The sequence below is a fragment of the Monodelphis domestica genome, chromosome 3 (assembly GCF_027887165.1).
Source record: "Monodelphis domestica isolate mMonDom1 chromosome 3, mMonDom1.pri, whole genome shotgun sequence".
Taxonomy (NCBI): Eukaryota; Metazoa; Chordata; class Mammalia; order Didelphimorphia; family Didelphidae; genus Monodelphis; species Monodelphis domestica.
The window spans coordinates 65,243,084-65,250,624 of record NC_077229.1 but is presented as its reverse complement, the minus strand read 5'-3'; the positions used below and the strand labels follow the sequence as shown (position 1 = coordinate 65,250,624).

The 7,541-nt window shown below is 37.2% G+C and overlaps 1 long non-coding RNA gene across 1 annotated transcript; it reads left to right on the top strand.

The window, feature by feature from the left end:
• Positions 1-2,271: 2,271 nt before the first annotated feature.
• LOC107651959 (uncharacterized) lies at positions 2,272-7,336 on the top strand. The gene is made up of 4 exons (XR_008917157.1): positions 2,272-2,417; positions 3,175-3,213; positions 3,782-3,859; positions 5,971-7,336. It is a non-coding gene; the product is annotated as an uncharacterized LOC107651959 (long non-coding RNA).
• Positions 7,337-7,541: the final 205 nt, after the last annotated feature.

The following is a 7,541-nucleotide window of genomic DNA, read 5'->3' as shown; positions in this document are numbered from 1 at the left end:
GATGAATAACAAAACATTTCTTAGCTAGATACATGATTAGAAGGTTAATTTGAGACAGACCAGATTTGGGGTTTCCTTCAATTTACATGTTCAATTTTTTTGTGTTACTTTAAAGCACCTGGCAATGTTGCCTGGTTTCTATCTGCAGTGGAGTGTGTCTTGAAGGCTATTGATGTTCTTGGATTGCCTGGCTTGTAATAGAAGTGAATGTAACTCTGTGGAGAGGAAAAGGAAGGGGAGTAATGATCTTTAGGTTTTAATTCTGTGAATGTAAACTTTTATGGGTAATAATCTGGGGGATTGTGTATGGGATATATGTGTGTTAATCCTAAAAGTATTTGCTCTCATATTATTTCTCCTGTATTGGGGAGGAGACAATAATCTTAACAAGACCATTGTAGTGAGGGAAGTTGGAGAGAGAGAGAAGTCACTGAGAGGGATCAGTGGGGGCCTCATTTTCAGGGAGCTGCCTTGCCAGCCCCTATCTCCCAAACTGTGACTTTGTCAGACAGTGAGGATTTGTCAGCTTCCCTCAGTCTTCTAACTCCAAGTCCACAATTTTAACACTGCTAGAAAAATTGTGTATGGCTGGAGGGATCCTCAAAATTTCATTAGTGGGTTCATTTTGCTGAGTTTTCCTCTGAGGAAGGACTTGAACAGTGCCACCTGGAATAATGATGATGATCATTGTAATGATATTCACAATAACTAGCTTTTAGATAGAACTTGAAGGTTTACAAAGCATTTTCTCTCATTTGAATAACATTTGCAAGGTTCAGCCAATGGGATACCTTTCCTTTTGTACAGTATCATGGAGCTCTTACTACAAGAACTTCACACTCAGCTTCACTATTACCAACATGTTTTACACAGCAAAGATGAATCAAAAGGACTCCAGAACATCCAAGGCTGCTGAGCATATCCTGCAAATATTGGTGAGATTATACTCCCATTCCCTTCTACCTCCTCTGTCCTCTGTCCCATGCTACCTTCCTTAGCCCTGTGTATTTAGGCTTGCCCTAGCCAGGCACACAGAAGTTCCCTTCTCTTCTTTTGTTTCCAGCTCAAGGTATTGTTTGGAAGCAGCAGGCTTGGCTCTCAGTATTCTGGATGCAGTGACCTTTCACTGAGGTGAGAATCCTTCAAGACATCATCAGCTCAGATATTAGGGACCAGAAATTTCCATTTCACTCAGATGATGCCCAGGCTGGTTTCTTCTTCTGCTTCTTAATAGAAATTCCTTCTTTCCCAAGCTGTAATGGATAAAATCTTCCAACCAAGAAGCCTTTAAAATATTTTACACTCCTTATACTCTTTCTCAGGTAGAAAAATATCCTTTCCCCATTACTCTTTCCATAGATAAGTTTGCAACAGTTTTCACTTTATAACTCCACATGAAAGGAATAACATAGGAGGCACCAAATGAGTGCTTAGAAAATGATTGATTAATACATATCAACATTACCTTTCTCTAGAATCATATAGGCACCAAGCTGGAAGGGACAGTAGAGGTTATCTGAACCATTCTCTTCATTTATAGATGAAAAAATGAAGACCCAAGGAGATCCCAATAACTTTCCCCAGGTCAAAAATAGTCAGAATTTGAACACTTGATCTTTGATTTTAAATTCATTGTTCTTTCCACTACTCTAAAGAAATACTGAAAATAATCTGACCCCACAGACACTTGTAAACATACAAATGAGTGATGTTACAGAGCACTGCCAATTTCCTTGTTGTGGATAAAGTGCTAAGTGTGGAATCAGAAAGAACAAGTTCAAATTTTCTCTCACTTACCAGATGTGTGATGCTATGCAAGTCACATAATCTGCTTTAGCCTCCATTTCTTTCCTCTATAAACTGTGAGGGCTATATTTGATGGCTTCCAATGTCCTTTTCAACTTTAAATCTACAATCATCTCTAAACCTTTATTCCAAGTCAGCCACTTCTCTCAAGAGTGTTCTCTGAATAACTAAATTTCAGAAACTAAACCAGTGGTGTCCAACTCAAAAGGAAATTTCTGAAGCCACTAAATTATACATCATCACGGTCCCAATTGCCTGCAGTTTGGCTCAGAAAAACATATACATATATATATATATATATATATATATATATATATATATATTACTTTTTAAATTAATAAGCTAGCACATTAAAATCAGTTCGGAACTACCCTTAATATAGCTCATGTGACTCCTAGGAAGTACTGTTTGAAACCACTTGTCTGAAACATTAATTTCCAGGTCTCTGAGGAATAGGATAGCAACTGGAGTGGATATACTCTGCACTTTCAAGAAGGACTCCTCCAACCATGTCCTGGACAAAAAGGTGGTTTACTGGGAGCTGACTGAACAGCTCTGTACAAGAAAGCTAAAACACCTGGTTATAGACAATGATAGCCTCATTGTGAATGGTAAATAGCTTGACTTTTGGGATATATGCCTCTCTTTCTCTCGGTGGTTCCCTTTCCAGAAAACAACTCACCTGCCCCAAATTCTTCTTTCCTTTGGGTTCTCCTTTGTTTTCATGGTTTCTCTCTCACTCCTGGGAGCCCTGGCCCTCAAAGTGGTGACAAACTATGAAGACATGGGGAGGTCACTTCTCAAGATCAGAAGAGACTGGATTGTATTTAGATTCCTTCAACAAAGAAGTATGCCATGAGTCCCTTCTTCTTGAATGCTGAAGCACCATTTTCCCCCTATGGGCCCCAAACCAACTCATCTCCATTACTCCTTTAACTTTTTTGCCCACAAAGAGATACCCTACTCAAACTCTCTTCCTCCCTCTCCCCCCTCTATCTTTCCTTCCCTCTCTCTCCTTCTCTCTCTGTCTCTCTCTCTCTCTCTCTCTCTCTCTCTCTCTCTCTCTCTCTCTCTCTCTCTCTCTCTCTCTTCTCTCTCTCTCTCTCTGTCAACTTTATATATTTCTTCTATCTTTTCTCCCTTTCTTTTCTCTTTCTTCTTTGGCCTTTCTTTTCTGTATCTTTCCCAAAATCTTGTGTTTATGTCTCTTCTGTCCTATTCTCTATTTTTCCTCTGCTATTCTCTTCTTTTCTTCCCTCCTTTCATCTGCTGTTCCTTGCCTTGTCCTTCCCTGCCCTCACCTTCTCTTCAACACTTGTTCCCTCTGAATTTTTCTTTCTTCTTTTCTTTTCCCTTCTCAAACTACAGGGTATCAACATAAGCTGCCAGGAATCAGATCCACAAAGAGTAAATTTTAGATTTCTTTATTGTCTATTTATATCTATATTTGTATCTCTCTCTCTTTAATGGGACACTACAATGAAAGATTTTTTTATCTTTTTGGAAGGGAGTAATATAAGTCAGATGATTAAAAGTGTTGTAGGGATTCAGAATTAGATACACTATTAGATATGGCTAAAGTTTAGACTCCATTTACTCATTTGTCTATTTTCTTTTTGCGACTCAAAATATATGTAAATAGTTCAAAAGGGGAAATTATCCCATGGGCCTGGGAAAGCAGGCTGTCCCTATCTCTTTCTTGTTCAAAATTAAGAGTCAGACCTTGTGGTCTTTCTAATCTGATACATTGAGGGGATCTCCCAACATTCCAGAGAATCTTGTGGCTCTTCCTTATATTCTTCATTCACCAAAGTTGCCCAATAGTTTTTCATTAATAATGTTTTTATCCTCTGCTCCTTCAATTATTACACTCTCTCAAACCTTAGTGTCTTGCTCAGTTGTCATGATCCTCTGGCATTACAGGTAGGAATAAACTAATGCTTAACTTATCTTCTGGTTTTTCTTCCCTGGAAAGGTTCAATTAAATCTAAAACCCATAAAGACATGAAACAGGAATTGGAGAGGGCAGGAGAGACACATTCTCAGGTGTCAGGTATGTCAAAGAATGAAATAATACCTTCTTCCAAGGTCCATGTATTCTAACAAGGCTAACAACTACAGAGATGAATCTATGTTGATTATAAACTGAGAACAAATACAATTAACAAGGTAGGTAGGGAAAAAGAGGGTAGGAAATCATGAAAGGTTTCATGTAGAAGGTGGTGCTGGAGCTGAATCTTGCCCTTTAAAGGGGGGCGGGGGGGGCTCTGAGTTGGAGGGGAGGAAGGGGAGAACATTCCACGTATAGAAGACAGCTTGTGCAATGTCATAGCTATGGGAGATGAAGTCTCCCATAGCCAACAAATGGAGGACACATTAAAATTATACAATGTAAGAGGAGGAACAACATCCAATTACCTTGAAGAGAGAGGTGGGTTGAGGCTGTGATATAAAATGTAAATGCCTTATATTAATAAGATAGAGAAAATCAGATCTTTGTGCATGCAACTAAAACAAGTATAAAAGAACAAATCAGAAATCTCTAAATAAAGTTCAAATTGGAAATCCTAAAAATCAAAGGAGAAATTGATGAAATTGAAAATAAGAGAGCTACTGAACTAATAAACTAGAATTTGGTTTTATGAAACAAACAAAGAAAACACCTGCTCCATATAACATAGAACATTGGTTAATTTGATTCAAAAGGGAAAGAAGAAAATCAAACTACCAGTATGAAAAGTTTATGAAACATGACTTCACCATACATGAAGAGGAAATTAAAGCAATCAATAGTAGCCATTTTACCCAAGTATATGAAAATAAAAGTATTCTAGTGGACTATCTAGTGGAAATGGATGAATATTTACAGAAATGCAAATGGGATTTTGTATTTTATCCTTGAAGCAATTGGGACATATTAGAGTTTCTTGAATAGGACAATGACATGATTAGATATGGGTTTTAGGAAAATCACTTTGGCCATTGAATGGAGGAGTGAGTGGGATGGGATGGGACTTGGGACAGGGACCAGAAAACTCCTGCAGTAGTTGAGGCATAAGGTGATGAAGGAAGTATAAGAGACAGGGAATTTAGGAGAGATGAGATAAAAGCAAAATCTATAGATCTTGTCAACAGATTGGATATGGTGGGTTGGAGAGTGAGCAGTCAGGAATGACCTAGCTGTCTAGTCCTTGCCCTTCTGTCTTAGATTTGCTAATAAAGCAGAAAGTAAAGGTTTTATTTTAAAAGAATGATGACCAGGCTTGTGAGCCTGGGTGATTTGGGAGGAGAGTGATATCCTAGATAGCCACTGGGAAGTTAGAAAGAGTCAGAAAGTTTTGAGAGGGAGGTAATGAGTTAAGTTTTGGACATGTTGAGTTTAAGATTTCTTCAAGATGCCCCATTCAAAATTTCCAACAGGCAGTTGTCCCATAGGAGTTGTAAATCTGGAGGTCACCACAAAGGTTAATGATGGATGACCTGATTTGAGACTCATCAGAAAAGAGATGATAGATAAATTTATGTGAGTTTATGAGCACTGAGTGAAATCCCATAGAAGAAGAGAAGAAGGGCCCAGTTCAAAACCTTATAGGGCACCTACACTAAGGACGTAATTAAGTAAGAATCCAGCAAATGAGACTAAATCAGGATAATCAGAGAAGTCCTAGGACAACCAGGAGAGTTTTGTTATCAAAATTAGATAATTAGGTATCAAGGAGTGCAGAGAGCTTAAGAAGAATGAAGATTAAGAAGAAGGCCATTAAGAGATTTTTGCAATTTCATTTGAATGATGAAGTTGAAAACCAGACTGTAGTTAAAAAAAGAGAGTAAGATGAAGGGAAGTAGAAGCACCTTTTATAAGTAGCATTTTCAAAAATTTCAGTCACAAATGGGAAGAGAGATGGGAAATTATAGCTATCAGGGACAGGTGGATAAAATGAAGGCTGTTTATCATTTGGGGTTGAAGGAAAGCTGCCAGTAGATGAGGAGAGTTTGAAAACAAAATGAAACAATGGGAGTACTAGAGAGATTCTCTGCTGGGTGAAGGATGAAGGAAAGAGAGCACATATTTTGGCATTTCCTTCAGAATATATAGGGATAACATATTTTTCTTTCTACGCCCACTCCTGTGGCTGAGATATATGTTGTGATTTATTCTTCTAGGAAGTGAGGCTGGTGTAGGAGCTGTCACCCATATCCCAGACCATGGAGAACCAGGAAAAATCATGACATCACTGACTAGTGGCCTCCTGATCCGGGAATCCACTGTATATGCTATAGGTAAGAAAATGTATTTTCTTTCTATTATACTGGTATTTATCCTTGCTTTGGGCACTTGTTTTCAATTTTGAGATATGGAGTCATCTTCATATTCTGAGAACAGGACAGTCACTGATGGGGGAAGTTTGTCATTAGGTTGTAAGATTTGACAATTTCCTCTGGCCTATTACTTTCTGCCCTAACATATGCTGTGATAGCAGCCTTTGGATGAAGATCTCATGGGGGATTTTGCCTTTTGTTTGTTTGGGTGTATACATATAATAGCCTATTCATTTTCTTTTATTATTTCTCAACTGGGGAATAGCTCTTTTAAAAATAATTTTGTTAATTTATAAAACATATAAATTCACAATATGTATCACATATTATATATGATACATAAATTTTATACCTGTCCCCTCCAATGTAATAAACAAATAAAAAAATAAATGACAAATAGTACCTAAAACCATCAGCAAAGGTCATCTGTAATAGGGATAACTTAGAAGCTTTTTCCAATAAAATTAGGGGTGAAGCAAGGATGGTCTCTATCACCACTATTGTTTAATATCATTTTAGGAATTATAGGTTTGGGAATGAGGGGAGAAAAAGAAATTGAAGGAATTAAACTAGGCAAAGGTTTAAAATAAAACAACTTTTACCTCCCTCTCCCATTGAGAAGGTGGGAGATATGTTATTCATTATCCATGTGAAGTCATGCAAAACATTTCAACATTAACTATGTTGTGGGGGAAAAAAACAACTAAAATAAAGAAATTAAAATATCTACTTTAGTCTGCACTCAGAATTCATCAGTTCTCTGTCTGGAGGGGGGGGATAGCATTAGTGGAGAGCTTAAAAGCTAAAGAGACTGGGGCAGCTGGCTGGTTCAGTGGAAGAGATCCAGACCTGGAGAATCAATGATCTTATAGTGAAATCTGACCTCAGATATTTGCAAGCTGTGTGACATTGGGAAAATCATTTAATCCCAATTGCCTGAATCGGCTCGAATAAGGAGAAGGCAAGGGAGTTGATGTAAAAATCTAAAGAGAGGATTTTATAATGTAAACAGGTGAAGTCTGTGTTCTTTTCCTTTCCTAGGACAAATTTCTAAGTCCATGAGGACTCATTGTTTAAACGCTCCTGGTAGACTGTAAGCTTCTCAAGGGCAGGGGATGTTTTATTTTTGACTCCAAGTTTTCAATACTAAGAACCATGCCTGGCTTAGCATAGGTGCTTAATAAGTGTTTGTTGATTGACTTTTTACATATAAGATAAAATTTGTACTTTGATAAAAAATAAATAAAATAAAAATTTATGTAAATATATATATATTTATATATATTATATATATAAAATAAAATAAATAAAAAGGTAAAAAAGTGCTTTGCAAATCTGAAAGTGTTACATTGTATTATCATCATTATATTCATGCTTACCTTTCATCTCATGTCTTGATGTGGTGTCTATCCTGG